Genomic DNA, 17,881 nt, shown 5'->3' on the forward strand with positions numbered 1-17,881 from the left:
CTTGGGTGCCTGGGTCTTGGATCTACTCAATTACTCAAGGCCTACATGACTCCAGGTCACACATATATATATGTGAGCTTGCAGCTCCAGACTCTGAGCTCATATGTACCCTGCTTAGTTGACTCAGAGAATCTTGTTCTCCTGGTGTCCTCCATCCCCTCTGACACTTACAGTCTTTCTTCCTCCTCTTCCATGAGATTTTCTGAGCTCTAACTGGAGGGATTTGATGGAGACCTCCAATCCCCCCCCCCCTCTCCTCATAATGTCTGGTTCTGGGTGTCTGTGTTTGTTCTCATCTACTGCTGGATAGTCTCTCTGACAATGACTGGATAAGGCACTGGTCTGAGTATAGCAGACTATCATCAGGAATCATTTTATTGTACTGTTGTGGTGGTTGTAAGATGAGTCATGTTTGTAGGCTGCCACTTTCTCCAATGGACAGAGTCCTTTGCCTTACAGAAGCCTTTCAGTTTTATGTGGTCCCAGGTACTGATTGTTGATCTTAGTTGCTGCACTATCAGTGTTCTGTTAGGGAAGTCAACTTCTATGCCAATGCACTGAAGGGTATTCTCCACTTTCCTTTCTATCTGGCTCAGGGCGTCTGATTTTATGTTTAGGTCTTTGATTCACTTGTACTTGAGTTTTGTGCAGGGTGATAAACATGGATCTATTTGCATTCTTCTACATGCAGATGTTTGGCTTAATCAGCATCATTTCTTGAAGATACTTTCTATTTTCCAGTGTGTATTTCTGGCTTCTTCAAAAATGCTCAAGTGTCCATATATTTGGATTTATTTCTGGGTCTTCAATTCAATTCCATTAATCAATGTGTCTGTTTTTATGCCAATACCAAATGGTTTTTATTACTATACCTCTGGAATACAAACTTGAAATCGGAAATCTATTATTTTATTGTTCAGGATTGTTTTAGCTATCTGGGATTTTTGTTCTTCCCTATGAAGTTGAGAATTGTCCTTTCAAGGTCTCTACAGAGTTTTGTTGGAATTTTGATGAGGATTGCATTGAATCTCTAGAATTCTTTTGGAAGAATAGCAATTTTTACTACTTTAACTCTACAAACCTATGACTATGGGAGATCTTTCCATCTTCTGGTATTTTAAGTTTCTTTCTTCAAAGACTTAAAGTTTTTATCATACCAGACTCTAGATTGCTTGCTTTCAGTTATCCCAAGATATTTTATATTATTTGAGGCTCCTTTGAAAGGTGTTGTTTTCCTGATTTCTTTCTCAGTTCATTTGTCATTTATATATAAGTGTACTAATGTTGTCTGTCTGTCTGTTTGTTTGTTTGTTTTGAGCTAATCTTGTACCAGTCACTTTGTTGAAAGTCTTATCAGCTGTAGTTTTCAGGTGGAATTTTAGGGTCACTTTAGTGCTTATCATATCATCTGCAAATAGTGATACTTTGACTTCCTTTCCCATTTGTATCCCCTCTATCTCCTTCAGTTGTCTTACTGCTCTAGCTAAAACTTCAAGTACTATATTGAATAGATATTGAGAGAAAGGACAACATTGTTTTGTTTCTCATTTTAGTGGAATTGCTTTGACTTTCTCACCACTTTATTTAATGTTGGCTATAGGCTTGTTGTAAATTGCTTTTATTATGTTTAAGTATGTCTCTTATATCCCTAATCTCTTCAGAACTTTTATCATGAAGGGGTGTCAGTTTTTGAAAAAAAAAAACCTGCCTATTCTGAATCTAATGAGATGATCTTATGGTTTTTTTCTTTCAGTTTATTTTTATGACAGATCATGTTTAGTGATTTTTCATATGTTGAACCATCCCTGTATCTCTGGAATGAAGTATACTTCATCATGGTAGATAATCCTTTTGATGTGTTCCTGGATTCTTTTTACAAGTATTTTATTGAGTGTAGGAGAAACAGTCTGGCCACCTCTGCATAAACACTGGGGCTGCACAGTCGGAAAGGTATCTTCTGCAGGAGGACCCATTTGAAGACTGTCTGAGAGACCAAGGATTGCTGACACAGACAATGCCAGCATATAAGTGATGTTGGGGTGTGTTTCTTTGATGTAGCAGAAAGGTGGATTCTGTTTTTCATTCACTCTGTTAATCTGTGTCCTTTTATTGGAAAATTGAGATAATTTATATTGAGAGATCTCTATGAACAATGATCGTTGATTCCAGTTATATTGTTGTTGGTGGTGATAGTGGTGGCAGTGGGGATGGTGGTAGTGGTATGTATACACCTGTATGTGCTTCCTTTCTTTTGGTTTTGCTGGTATGAGATTATTTGCTGAGTTTTCATGGTAGTGGTTAACTTCTTTAGGTTGGAGTTTTCCTTCTCACACCTTCTGTAAGTCTGGACTTAAAGTTATTATTTAAATTTGACTTTATTATGGAATATCTTCTTTTTTCCACCAGTATACAGTGACTAAAAGTTTTGCAGGAAATTGTAATCTGGGCTGGCATTTTTGGTCTCTTAAAGTATGAGATACATCTGACCCTGTCCTTCTGGCTTTTAGAATCTTTACTGAGAAGTCTGGTGTAATTCTCATAAGTTCGTCTTTATGTGTTACTTGATCTTATTTCCTTGACTTTTAAATATTTTTTAAACTTTTAAATATTCTTTCTTTGTTTTGTATATTTAGTGTTTTGATTATTATGTGGCAAGGGGGACTTTCTTTTCTGGTCTAGTCTATTTGGCGTTCTGTAAGCTTTTGGTACCACTATAGGCATCTCTGTCATTAGGCTAGAAAAATCTATGATTTTGTTAAAAATATTTTCTGGTCTTTAATATGGAACTCTTCTCCTTTCCCTATTCCTATTATTTATAGGTTTCATCCTTTCATGTGTCCCAGACTTCCTGGATGTTTTGTGTCAGGAAATTTTTAGGTTTAACAACTTCTTTGACCAATGTAGCCATTTCTTCTATGGTATCATCAATGCCAGGGATTTTTTTTCCTTCTCTTATATTCTGTTGATAGAATGTGCTTCTGGAGTTCCTGTTTAAGTTCCTAAATTTCTACCCCCCAAATATCCTCAGATTGTGCTTTCCTTTATTTTTTCTATTTCCACTTTCAGGTCTTGAACAGTTTTATTGGTCTCTTTCAACTTTTGTTTACAGTTTCCTGCATTTCCTTAAGGGATTTATTCATTTCCTCCAATTGTCCAGTTTTGTGTTTTCCTGGCTTTCTGTGAGGGGTTTACTCATAATTGTTTGTGTTTTCCTGGATTTCTATAGGCAATGTATTGTTTCCTCTTTAAGGAGCTCTATCATTTTACATAGCTGTTTTTAAAGTCTTCATAATGTCTTTTTCTTGTGCTTCAGCTATGTTGAAATATTCAGCTCTTGTTGTAACAGAATAGCTGGGCTATAGTTGAGACTTCTTGCCTTGGGTGTTGTTGATGTTTTTAAGTTGGCTTCTAGGAATCTGGGTTTGGGGTAGTTATAGGCCTAGGTGTGGGTTTCTGGATTTTTCTTTGTTGAGTGGGTGTTTTATTCCTTGGATTCTGTTGTCTCTCTAGATTTTTGGAGAGTGTGATGGTTCTGTGGTGCCTCTCTTACTGGTCTGCCCAGCTAGTATGTTTACAAGAAATGCCTGCGGGTGTTGGAAGTTGGGATGCAGTGGCAAATCAGGGAAGGGACATTAGGAGGGATCCCCTGTGGGATTCACAGGAGATGTGTGGGGATGGGGTATAGGGAGAACATCTGTGATCTGTTGGTCTGGTGATCTGTTGGTCTTAGGAAACAGTGAAACTGAGAATGTCTGCAGACAACTTCCAAAGGGTGGCTCTTATGATATGCTAGGTAACTATTAACTATGATTATCATTGTGTGTTTATATGTTGACTACCTGTGTGTGCAAAGTTCGAAAATCCACTTGAAGCAACAATGATGTGCTTTTACAAAGTCTGACCCTGAGGACAGTGAGTAATTGGACAGCCAGCCTGCCCTCCCCTTACTGTAAATAAGTGCAAGAAAGACAAGCCGACAGAAAATTATGCATATAGCTAGTCATGTAACATGCTGAGATGCATATTTATGCATAGTCCTCAAATATGAATTAACCTGCCTCTTAAGCATCACTTATTCACAATGAAAATGTTCAAGATTTCTGAACAATATATTATCATTATATCACCTACTATGTAATAGAATATCAGTACTTTTTTTCTTATTTGCTTTTGTGATAGTTGACACAAATTTTCCCTGCCCAAACCCTTCTACACCTATCTGGTAACCACTGCCTTCTTAAAATTTGCATAAAATCCAAGGTTTCTAAGTTCTACCTAGTGTGGTCTTTCCATTTTGCTTGACTAACGAGCTCTCATTCCATTCAAAGTGTTTCAACTTATTTAGTGTTCACTGGAAAATGTCATAGTTTGAATTGGGAATGCCTCACCCACCATACTCATAGGCTTATAGGCTCATGTATACTTGGGCCTCAGTTGGCAAGGACTGTTTTGGGAGACTGTGGAAACTTTGGAGAGGGAGGTATGGCTGGATGATATAGGGCATAGGAAGTCAGTCTTTAAGCATCACCAGCCATGGATGCTTCACACACGGGTATGGTGAATCTTCCATGAAATCAAGCATCCCTATGAATGTAATCACAGATGGGCCCAGCACTTTTCTAAATCCCACCAATCTGACAGGATTAGCTATTATTGGCATCGGTAAGAAATGTGGTAAATCTATTTGTACTTTTTGGGGAACCTAAACAGTTTCCATAATGGATGTACTAATGTATGCTCAGTGCGACAGCTGTAAGGGTTCCCTTTATGCCACAGCCATGGTAGCCTTTGTTAGTTAGATACAACTACCCTAACTAGAAGAGCAGTAATATTTCATAGTGGCTTTGATTATGATTTCCCTGATGATTGTTTATGCTAAATATTTTTCATATACCTATAGCTTATTTGAATGTCTTTTTAAACAAACTCATGCAACTACAACTACATTATTATTATTATTATTATTATTATTATTATTATTATTATAAATGCTATGAGTATAGACCAAGGCAAACACTGTGGAAATTCCTCCGAAAAGATGCACACTGGAGAAAAGACAGCTTCTTCAACAAACGTTGCTGGGAAAACTGAATCTCATGTTGAATAAAACTAGGACTTCCCCTTTACTATGCCAACAATAAGCAGAAACTCTAATAGCACCCAGGAAGCTCACTGAATAAGGCCAACAAGTGACAGAACAATATATTATCATTATATCACCTACTATGTAATAGAATATCAGTACTTTTTTTCTTATTTGCTTTTGTGATAGTTGATACAAATTTTCCCTGCCCAAACCCTTCTACACCTATCTGGTAACCACTGCTACCAGATAGGTGTAGAAGATAGATGATGCTATCTTCTGTATAGCAAATGAAGCCACTGTCGACTGAGTAAAGATGCAGGCTGCAGAATGAGGGAAAGTGCTGACCACTTACACAACCAACTATATTAATATCTAGAATATAGGGCTAGCCGCAAAAATAATCACACACACACATACACACACACACACACACACACACACACACACACACACACACACACACACACCTTAAAAATAATGGATTCTGGCACCAAGTAGAGTGCTCAGAACAAGATACATCAGAGTATGATAATGAACACTTCAAAATGGCTCAACATCCTTGGCTATCAGGGAAATGCAAATTAAAACTGCTTCAAGGTTCTATTTCACTCCAGTCAAAATGACTATTATCAAAGAGTCAAATGGCATTAGATCCTAATAAGTTTGGAGACAAAGGGGACTTTTATTCACTGTTAGTGGGGGTGTAGACCTGTACATACACTATGAAAAGTGATATGATGATTCTCCCCAAAGAATTCAAATAGAACTACCATATGATGGAGCATATAGCCAAAAAACTCTATATTCTACTACAAAGATGCTTGCACATCCATATTTTTATCCCTCTATTTAGAATAGCTAGGAAGCAAGGCCAGTTTAGATGTCATCCATAGATGACTCACTAATGAATATGTGACACATATAAACAGTGGAAGTCTAGTTAGCTGTAAAGAAAAATGAAATTATGAAATTTGAAGGTAAGTGAAAAGAACTGGAAAATATTATAGTGAATAAAGTATCCCTCAGAGAGACAAGAGTGACATGTTCACTCTCATACATGGGTCCTAACTACAGAGTTTTCGATGTAATTTAGAGTATCTGTAGAAGCCAATAAAGTTGAAAGCAGTCCTTGAAGGGGGATATTTTGAGGGCTGCATCTTAGTAGAATATAGATGACATAAAGGCAAAGAGGAAATGCTTGGGGTAGACATGTTGAAGTGATGAGTATTTGGAGAAAGAATGGGGGTGATGAAATAAAGTGAGGAAGCTACGAAACACCATTTGGAAACCTAAGGCTTTGTAAACTCACTCCAGATAGAAAAATACAAGTGAGATTTCCTGTGTGGGTGGACATTGTTCCTCCTAGAAGCCATTGTTTATCAAACAAACTTCACAGTGCTGGATTATAGGATTCCTTCTTAGGATTATCATGTAGGGAAGTCCCACAGGCTCCCCAAAACAGCACATGCTGTTGTTCCTACTCTTGTCTGCCCACCAGAACCAGATGATACGACCTTATTTCTAAAGATGCCACGTACCTTGGTCAAAGACAGGAGAACCCAGATGAGACTGAGTAGCACACTTCCTCCTTTGAAACCGCTAATTGGTGGAGTGCAGACTGTTGAGGGAAATAAGGCATCAGTGGTCTTGCTCATCTGTCAACCCTTCAAGCTACCATGCCCATCTCTCAAGCAAGATGTGCCCACTGGTGCAATATGGTATGACTATCCTGGTGATAACAAAATAATCTCTGATCAAATTAAAGGGCATCTCCACAGAAGGAAATGCATGTCCAGTGCTGAGAACCTGGTGAAAACTGCATGATTGCAGGGATGATAGGTTCAAGGGCAGAAACACCATCATTTGAACAAAGTTTATGCCTACATAATGGGAAAAGATTTTCACCAATTACACATCTGAGAGAGGACTAATATACAAAAATATATAAAGAACTCAAGAAACTAGATATTAAGAAAGCAAACAACCCAGTTTTAAAACGGGACAAAGAGCTAAACAGAAAATTCTCAGCAGAGGACTTAAATGGCTGAGAAACACTTAAAAGAAAATTTCAACATCCTTAACCCTCAGGGAAATGCAAATAAAACTACTTAGATATTTTATCTTATACCTGTCAGAATGACTAAGGTCAACAAAAAACGTGACAGGTCATGCTGGAGAGGATGTAGATTAAGAGGAGCACTCCTAGATCTCTAGGAGAAATGCAAACTCATGCAGTCACTGTGAAAGTCAGTGTGGCAGTTCCACAGGAAGATAAGAATGGATCTATCTCAATATCCAGCTATTCCACTCTTGGCTGTACACCCTAGTAATTCTTCATCTTACCATAAAGACACAGACTCACACAGACTCACTCACTCACACATTCACTCACTCACTGCTTTTCTATTGATAGAAGTCAGAAATTGGAAACAACCTAGATGTTGGTCAACAGAAGAATGGATAAAGAAAATGGGGTGCATTTACATAATGGAGCAGTACTCAACTATTTTTTAAAAATAACATCATGAACTTGTCAGGCAAATGGATGGAACTAGAAAAATCATCCTGAGTGAGGTATCCCAGAATCTGAATGATAAATATGGTGTGTGTCTATGTATAGATACCATCTGTGAAGTCAGTGATAACCAATCTACAATCCATAAAACCATAGAGGGTAGGTATAAGTAGGTACTAGAGGGACAACATCTCACTAGGAAAGTAAAATAGAATAGACAGTTATAGATGGATATGTTGGGGTGGGGTGGGGATGGAATGTGAGGATCAGGTGGAAGGGGAGAAGGGGACTGTGGGAGGGAATACAGGGAAAGAGTTAAAATTAAGGGGTATTTGAAGGAGAGTATGGAAACCCAATGCAGTAGAAACTTCTTAAAATAAATACATGCATGAAGGCAGTCTAAATAAAATTGACCAATAATGGGTCAAAATTCTGACAACTATACAATAAATGTGCAAAGTGAATTTCAATTTTAATGAAAAAAAAGAGGAAATCAGATAGAAAGGATTACTTTAATGATGAAAGGCCTTGCACTGTTTCCTTTCTGCTGAGATAGAATAACGCAGAAGCTACATAAGGAATGGAGGTTTCTCATTAGTTCAGTTTTGTGGGGAAGCAGGTGAGGTGCTGGAGACAGGGAAGTTAAGGATGGTTTTACCAGGTGGGGGTGGGGCTTTACATGACAGCAAACCAGAAAGTAGACTGTAGGACCAGAACCAAAGGCAGTTACAACAATCAAGACCTCCCCCTATTTTTCCCCAGATAGTCTGTATTATTCAGAGGTTCTGCCACCAAATAATCTATGCTGCCAACCAGGGACCAACTGGTCAAATACATGAGCATATAGTTACCCATTTCACACTGGAACCATCACAGATATTGTATCAATACCTGATAAGAGCAGCAAAGTGATTTGTTTTTCAAGTATAGTTTTTTAGCTCATTTCCCTCCTTTCCAGTAAGATCAGTTGTAACAGGACATAGAAAAAGGAAGCATTTTTAGGAACCTATTTTTTTTTAAGTCTGAATTCCAATGCTGTAACAGTCTACCTGAGACTAAGAATTTATAAAGGACAGAGCTCTATTTTGGTACATAGTTTTGGAAACAGATAAAACCACAGTCATGGCATTGGTATCTTCTTAGCTGCTGCTTTCCCCAATTCAAACTCCAGTTGTTTTCTGTGCATATGCATACGTCCAGTTTATGAGTCTCTTAGTAAGCCTGGAGTTCTGTAATTGTCCAGGACTACCTCACTACAAGCTCTAGGGGTAGAGCTGTGTCCACCCTGATCTTCATGCTGTCTCTGAGAATATAGATTCAAGCCCAGAGTTTTGTTTTATTGGGCATTGGAGATCTGAACACAAGTCCTCACACACAACTTGTAGACACTTCTTTAATTGGGCTGCATCTCCACAGGCTCTGATGACATTGCCTAGCATACCTCACACATTTCATGACATTTACTCAAAGAGGAAATGGCACAGTCCACAGACGCTTCACAACAAACTCTGGATGGCAATTAACCCACTCCTCAAAATAGAATTAACAACCTCTACCTTTAATTCTACCACCAAACTTGGCCCCAAGGTCAATCACGATTTGAGATGTGTTTACAAGGAGACAAGTCCTATTCAAAGCGCGTCACTTACCATCACTATATTTTAGCTCCACAGTGTGTTTCCCCTCCCTGCTCAATTCTGTCACTTCACATGTGTAGTTTCCTGCTTTAGCTTCATTCTTAGCCAACGTCAAAGATGCATTTCCTTTTAGAAATTCGGAGGGGAAAATTTGTGCACTTGGAAACGTATAAGTTGTAGATTTGTTTGCATGCCCATCAAAGACAAAAATTATATCTTGTCCAAATTTCCACTTCAAAAATAATTCATTGATGTCTTGTGCCTCTATGTTGGAGACATAGCATGGAATAAGAACAATTCTGCTGCAGTTGCTAGCCTTTACAGAGTTAATATTTTTAAAGGTTAGCTGTGCCAAACCTGGGAAGAAAAAAAAATTCATATCATTCTGTAATTCTGTATTACCAAATCTCAGAACCATCACAAACACTTAAGGAACAATACTGCAATCATTAATTGATGCCAACATCTTAAAAAGGAAGAGACAAGGAAGGTGAAAGACAGTATCAAGTAATTCTAATGTTGACTTTTACAGAGGGTAGAAAACATTACAAATTTTCTTCATTCATTCTCAGCAATATCAAAAATACATCATCATGTATTTTAGTAAAAAAGAAATGCAACAGCTGTGTTGGAACATACAGGTATTATAATATCTTTGGAGATGTGGAAGCAATTATTTCTGTCAAATAATAAGTACATCTTCCTTATGATGGGGAATTTTTAAACCAAAAATTACCCAGATACCATGTTCATCTTCAGTATACTTGAAAATATCACTTGCTGAAATCTTGTGAAATGTATCTCTATCTATACTACATCTGCATAACAAGTGGCCAGTTTTTTTTTTTTTAAAGTGGCCAGTTTTTACTGTACTTTAATATTCAAGTAAGTCTGATCAACAAAGTTCAATCTGCCCTCTAGGATGAAATGTTTTAAAGAATATCAGGAAAAAGTATTCTCCACAGCTACTTCCCGTTGCTAAAAATAAAGCAAGAGTCACTTTCCCTACAAGTCTGACAAAAGGTTATACACAATTGACTGGCCTACCCAATGAATGTTCCTACCCAACATTTCATCAAATCTACTGAACAATCCCCAAATATAGATTACAAGCATTTCTTTCTCCAAGAAACCCTTAACTACTCGAAAGTTCAAGGAACGAGTTGAAATCAAGAGCAGATGATGCTAACAAGTAGGAAATACCCCTTGGCTCTTCTCAATGTCACAAGCCACCTCTGACTGCCCTGCCATACACACACAAGGCTCACCAGTCACTCAAATGACAAAGATGTGGAAAGACCAGTTGTCTTCCACATCACTCATTTTTCAGGACTTTCATCTAGTTTGTTGATGACTTTTCCCTTAAAAAATGTACTAATAAATACAAAACACTAACTTTGTTAATCCTTAATTTGTCTTCCTCTTATACAAACTAGAAATAAAATCAAGGGCATGAGATGTTACTCTAACAGTGTAATTACTTATCATCAAATTGAATATAAATACCCATGAGTTGAATATAAGCATCTATACTTGAATAGGATCTGGACTGTATTAAAAAAAAAAAAAAAACTCATGACAAGTCCTTTGCCTGTCACATACTGCAGGGCAGTCCTAAACAATTCACTTTTCTATAGCATGGTTTAATAAGGAGGATCCATGCAAACAGTGAGTGACTTCTTAGAAGTGGAGTACATCATAGGAGAAAACATTTAAGAAATGCTCCCCAAGCCATACCAGAAGGCGCTAGTGGAAATATGGACAGTGGGCCACCTACTATAATGAGCTGGAACCTTCTCCATGGTACTAAACATATGCTACCGTAAGTATTCTTGGGGCTGTCCATTGTTCACCTTTCCTAACTCTCTACATTTTCTGCCACACAAATATTAGTAACTCCCAGGCAAAATATAGGTATCCAAGTACATTCTCCAAAACATTGGAGTTGTGATTTATTTCTTTAGAGAAAAAAAATTACTGGATATAGGAACATAGTGTACAGGGGAGAGAGCAAGGAGTTTGGTATCAGAGCCGTAAAGGAAGCCAAGCATTGGAAAATACCCCCAAATGGTTTAGAAATGGACAGAAAGATCCCTGGGGCTCCTGTCAGTGTGGTTGGGAACTGTCTAGTAGGTTCTCAGAAGTCCATTCTACAGGGCCTATGCTTCATTTAACTTTGACTGAGGCATCTACTATTTTGTTAGTTGGGGATAACTGGGGGGGGGGGGTAGTAGATAAGACATGTCCATAGAGATATAAATCTTGTGTGTAACTAATATCTGCCTGGTAGAAGAGGGTAACAAAGGATGTTATTCTATTGCTTTGAAGCTGCAAAACCAGTTTCACATTAGTTAACCAATTCAGGTTAGCATTCTTTTTTCTATATAGATGAACCTCGTGATCCAATTTTTTTGATCTTTGATTTCTCTTTCTCTTTATTATTATTATTATTATTATTTATTAGATATTTTTATTTACATTTCAAATGTTATCCCCTTTCTTAGTTTACCCTCAGAAAATCCACCATCCTCTCTCCCTTCCCCAATTCTTTTAGATGGTTTTGTAAAAAATTTTTTTAGTTTATTTTCTTCAATTAGGGAAAGAAATAAAAAGCGTGACATATGTCTATTTTACAGTTGCATGAGTCATTTAAAAAAATCTCACATATGTGTCTTATTTTATCTTGACTTTTCTGTAATTCTCAAATAAATTCCTTGTCTTCTCTACTCTACCATACTCCAGTTCTCAAACTATTCCTTAGCTTCCACTAAATGTCAGTGTTCCTAAGGTGGTCATAGTTGGCAACTTTTCTCATTTTTGTCTTCACTGATGTATCTTTAACAATTTTTTCTTACTGATCTAGTCCCCACCTCTCTTCTAATTGCAAGCCCTAGTCAATGTTGTGAAATAATGATTTTTAAATCAAAACGCTCAAAAAACAAAACACACTGTTAACTCCCTCAACTGTTTGCAATTATCTGCTACCCAAGCAGACCTGGACCCAGCAATCAATGAAGATTCCCCCTCTCTCTTTTTAGTCCTGGAGAATTTCTGATAGGCTCTCCCTATCTAATAGCTCCTAAATATAATGCATATTTATTGAAGGAATTACATTTATATCCTTGAACTGTTCCCATATATCTGACCTGGATTCCTGTCTTTATCGATATTTCTTCATGTCAACCTTGGTGCATTTTTATAGTCCTCAAAAATGACTGCCTAAATGCAATTCATTGCCCACTATCATCCTCCCCTTCATAACACTGGCCTCTTTTCTCAGACCACATTACATCTTAACATGGAACCCAATCAGGACCCTCCAAGATGCATTTCCTCCAAATATCTTGTGTCCACTCTCTCATTTCAGAACTAAACTGCCCATGATCGACCTTCCTGCAATCCCATGAATAAGCAAATGCACTTCTCTGCCAGCCTTAGTCATGTTCCACAGCTCATCTAGGGTTGTAACTTTGCCTGGTGTAGAATACGTGCTGTGATTAAGATCACACACACTTTGAAGACATATGCTACATTGTAGTAGAACCTTAGGCAAGATACTTGAACTGAGTCAGTGTCCTCACATACAAAGCGTGAGATTTTGTGAAGATTTAATGAGAAGATTAAACACAACACTCTGACCTTTTGCATTCTTAGCAACTACTCAATAAAGACGCAGATATAGTGTGCCTACTTCCATTCTTCTTGCTATAGCATCACGGAGTGGATAACTCTTGCCCCTCTGAATACCATCCCGCCTGTTTCTTACTGCCTCTTGCTCAGTGTTCAACTGCTATCACTTTACCTACTACCAAGTGTTAGACACATTGATTTGCTTAACCTTGCAGTAGTTTCAAAAGCTGGAATGATTTCTGCATTGGAATTTAAAGGAACACACTAAGCATAGAGAAGAAGGTATACCACACATACCTTAGGAATGTGAGACATTTAGAGCAAAATTTAAAAATTCAAGCAAAGTGTAAAAGTCTTCACTTTTCTTTCTTCATGGGAAGTCCCTAATGCTCCTCTCTACCTGTTTACAGAAGTGTGGCACTATTTACTCTAATGAGAAATCAGCTGCCTGCGTGGATAGAAACATTTCTCGAAAGTCTGCATAAGTGAATGATCTACTTATAGGGAGCTATTAAAACTGGATTTGAAGGATGCTCAGGAGTGTTGTGGTAAAGAAAGTGCTCTCTGGGATGTTTCAGTGATGTGTGTAAAGGAGCATGTATGTTAAGAAATTTTTTCAGGGGTGGGATCTAAGAATTGGGATTGGAAAAAATGAACTTTTAAAAATCTGGAAAGGATTCTTTGAATTTCAAGATGAGCAGTTTAAACTTGACAACATAAGGTTCAACTTGGACTTTTTTTAAAATTTATTTTTATTTGTAATTAAATTTTTACACTCCATATTCCATTCCCTACACTTCCCTATCCACCTTCCAACTGATCCGCATCCCACACCTCCTCCCCACCCCACCCCATCTCCATCTGGATGCCCCCACCCCCCACCCCACCTGACCTCTAAATTCCCTGGGGCCTCCAGTCTCTTGAGGGTTAGGTGCTTCATCTCTGAATGAACACAGACCCAGCAGTCCTCTGCTGTATGTGTGTTGGAGGCCCCATATCAGCTGGTGTATGCTGTCTGTTTTGTGGTCCAGTGTTTGAAAGATCTTGGGGGGTCCACGTTAGTTAAGACTGCTGGTCTTCCTCAGAATCATCCTTCTCCTCAGCTTCTTTCAGCCTTCCCTAATTCAACAGAAGGGGTCAGCTGTTTCTGTCCATTGGTTGGGTGCAAATATTTGCTTCTAACTCTTTCAGCTGCTTGTTGCTGAAAAGAGGGCAGTCATGATAGACCCCTTTTTGTGAGGACTCCATAGCCTCAGTTATAGTGTCAGGCCTTGGAACCTCCCCTTGAGCTGGATCCCACTTTGGTCCTGGAAAGGCTTCTTTTCCTCAGGCTTCTCTCCATTTCCATTCCTGTAATTCTTTCACACAGGAAAAATTATGCGTCAGAGGTGTGACTGTGGGATGGCAACTGTCTTAGTCAGTGTTTCTATTCCTGCACAAACATCATGACCAAGAAGCACTTGGGGAGGAAAGGGTTTATTCAGCTTACTCTTCTACATTACTGTTCATCACCAAAGGAAGTGAGGACTAGAACTCAAGCAGGTCAGGAAGCAGGAGCTGATGCAGAAGCCATGGAGGGATGTTACTTACTGACTTGCTTCCCCTGGCTTGCTCAGCCTGCTCTCTTATAGAACCCAAGACTGCCAGCCCAGAGATGGTTCCACCCACAAGGGACCTTTCCCCTTGATCACTAATTGAGAAAATACCCCACAGCTGGATCTCATGGAGGCACTTCCCCAACTGAAGCTCCTTTCTCTGTGATAACCCCAGCCTGTGTCAAGTTGACACATAAAACCAGCCAGTACAGCAAACCTATCCCTTACTTGATGTCCTGTCTCCCTGCTGGAGGTGGGATCTATAAGTTCCCTCTACCTACTGTTAGGCACTTCATCAAAGGTCCCTCCCTATGAGTCCTGAGAGTCTCTTACCTCTCAGGTCTCTGGTGCATTCTGGGGGTCCCCCCAACTTCCTATTTCCTAAGGTTGTCTTTTTACATTCTTTCTTCTGGCCCTCAGGGCTTCGGTTCTTTTTCATCACCCAATACTGAATGAGGTTCTCCTCTACCCCCACTACCCCCCCCCACCTCATCCACAGTCCTTCCAAGTCCCTCCCTCTACCCCTCCCTCCTCACTTAGGATTGCTTTCTTCTCTCTCCCAAGTGGGACTGAGGCATCTTGACTTGGGCACTTCAGCTTGTTGAGCCTTTTGAATTCCGTGGACTGTTTCTTGACTATTCTGTATGTTTTTTTTTCTTTTTCTTTGGCTAATATCCACTTATTAGTGAGTATATATCATGCATGTCCTTTTGAGTCTGAGTTACCTTGACACTCAGAGTATTTTCTAGTTCCATCCATTTGCCTGCAAAAGTCAGGATGTCCTCTTTCTTAATAGCTGAGTAGTATTCCCATTGTGTAAATGAACCACATTTTCTGAATCCATTCTTCTGTCATTGGACCATCTAAGTTGTTTCAAGCTTCTGGCTATCACAAATAAGGCCACTATGAACATAGTGGAACATGTGCCCCTATGGCATGGTGGGGCATATTTTGGATATATTCCCAAGAGTGGTATAGCTTGTTCTTCAGATAGATCTATTTTCACATTTCTAGGAGCCACCAAATTGATTTCCAGAGTGGTTGTACCAGTTTGCAATCCCACCAGCAATGGAATAGTGTTCCTCTTTCTCCACATCCTCTCCAACATATTGTCACATGAGGGTTTGATCTTAGCTATTCTGACTGGTGTAAGGTGGAATCTCAGGGTCGTTTTGATTTGAATTTCTCTGATCACTAAGGACTTTGAGCATTTCTTTATTTTCATCTTCAAAAGATAACCCTTGACAACTGTATGAAAGGGTGACAGAGGGCAGGAAGGAAGCAAAGGGAAAGAAGGCATCAAGAACATAGTGCCACAGTCTGGGTAAATGACCACTGAGGAGAATACCTAAAACCTAAGAAAATGGCATTTAAAAATGTAAAAACAGTAAAATCAACAGAAGTTACATGAGAGTTGAGGGAGAGATACAAAAAGAAAAAAATGAAAATTGGCAACTAAAATAGACATAGACCTAACTGATGGTAGATTAATTATATGGAAAGGAGACTGAAGATTCAGGGAAGTTATCCTTTCAATATTTCAGCCTGATCATTAAAAACGCCAGTAGTACAATGAAGTGGCCATGTCCAGTAGATCCCCAGATATATGACTTTGGATCTCAGAGGAAAGGTCAGAGCTATAAAGACTAGGGAATCAGCAGGAACATCGCTGGTAGTTGAAACTGTCAGTATAAAGAAGATTGACCGCAGGGTCCTTGTACAGCAAACAGCAGAGAACAAAAGCTTGGGAGCATCGATGTTCATGGAAATAATTCTCAAAGTGTAAGTCGGGGAAGAAATCAAAGCGAGAGAAGCAAGCGACGCAAACAAAACAAACCACCAAGGTTATATGACCGACTCCAAGGCAGGGTCTTCATATGGACAAAGTAGATATAAACAGTGTTAATGGTGAAAACCAGCCTTGGGATTGAAAATTAGCTCTGTTATCAGTAGCAATGTTGAAAAACAAATGGTACCACATGGAACTTGCACTGAGGTGATAAAAAAAAAAAGCAGCAGTGATTCTCATTCTGTAAACCTGGAACAGGGCTCAGTAAAGTAAAATGCTTGCTACTCAAGCTCGGGACCTGAGTTTGATCTGCCAGAGCTCATGTAAAAGGCAGGCATGGTACCATGTGTCTAATATCTCAGGGCTGGGGATGCAGAGACAGGGGGATTCCCGGGGCTCCCTGGACAGTCAGCATAAGTTCCAAACCAATAAAGAGACTGTTCAAAACAAAACAAACCAAACCAAACCAACCACCAAACAATGATAATAATAATAAATGTTAAAAGATGGCCAAGGTGAGCTTAACCTCTGACCTCTACACATATCCAGAAGCAAATACACACCAAAACAAAAATGGACCTAGCACAGTAAGAAACTCCAACAAGTAAGTGCAGAAGTTTGGACAAGGCAGGATTTTTCTTGGATCTTCTTTGGCTTCTGTTTTCTTTTATTGTTATGAGATAAAACTTGATCTTGTAAGCTTAGGGGAAGGAATGAATGGCAAGGGCAGGATCTGGGATACAATGCTGAGGGCCAAGGGGAAGGAGAAGTTCTCAGAGTGGTGGATATGAAAGAGGAGAAGACAGGGCATAGTTCCCTTGGACCAGTGAACTGGGGTTCTTCTGAAGCAGGGAAGTGAGAAGTAGGTTAGGATGTTACTGTTTACAGTATCAGGAGGACATCTGGGAATATAATCTCTTCAGTACTATTGTTGCAGCAGAATTTTAATACATCCCTGTAAAATGGACTAGGCCATGTAACAAGACCCTGGCAAAAGCAGTTTAATGGAGGAAATGTTTGTTTTGGCTTCTAGTCCCGGAGGGCTCCAGTCCTTCATGGGTGGGAAAGCATGACCCTGAGGCCAACCAGTGCCATTGCATTGGCAATCCAGAAGCAGGAAGCAAACAGATGTAGAGGCAGGCCAGACCATAATAAGTCAAGTCCTTGCCTTGTGATAGCTTCCTTCTGTGATGGTTCTAGAGGTTCCATGGGCTTCCTAAGCAGTTCCACCAGCTGGGACAAGGCATTCAACACCTAAGACTGTGGGGGGACAATACTCATTTACACAACACACTAACTCTCTAAAAGCAACCAGATCATCAAGGCAGTTAAAAGTGCAGCACTAACAATGGAGGAGTGTTCCTCTTTCTCCACATCCTCGCCAGCATCTGCTGTCACCTGAATTTTTTATCTTAGCCATTCTGACTGGTGTGAGATGGAATCTCAGGGTTGTTTTGATTTGCATTTCTCTGATGATTAAGGATGTTGAACATTTTTTCAGGTATTTCTCAGCCTTTCAATATTCCTCGGGTGAGAATTCTTTGTTCAGCTCTGAGCCCCATCTTTTAAGGGGGCTATTTGATTTTCTGGAGTCCACCCTCTTGAGTTCTTTATATATATTGGATATTA

General features: G+C 39.1%; 1 long non-coding RNA gene across 4 annotated transcripts in view; it reads right to left on the reverse strand.

Moving 5' to 3' along the window:
- The window catches only part of 1700026J12Rik (RIKEN cDNA 1700026J12 gene), a 45,133-nt gene that overhangs the window by 18,838 nt on the left and 8,414 nt on the right, over nt 1-17,881 (reverse strand). For 2 of the 4 annotated variants that reach the window (NR_166909.1, NR_166907.1), the window contains exons 2-3: nt 9,251-9,595; nt 6,625-6,704 (exon numbers count right to left, since the gene is read on the reverse strand). This is a non-coding gene — a long non-coding RNA (RIKEN cDNA 1700026J12 gene). The remainder of the gene's footprint in view (nt 1-6,624; nt 6,705-9,250; nt 9,596-17,881) is intronic. The other 2 variants (NR_166910.1, NR_166908.1) reach the window with 1 other exon arrangement.

The sequence above is a fragment of the Mus musculus genome, chromosome 16 (assembly GCF_000001635.26).
Source record: "Mus musculus strain C57BL/6J chromosome 16, GRCm38.p6 C57BL/6J".
NCBI classification, from domain to species: domain Eukaryota; kingdom Metazoa; phylum Chordata; class Mammalia; order Rodentia; family Muridae; genus Mus; species Mus musculus.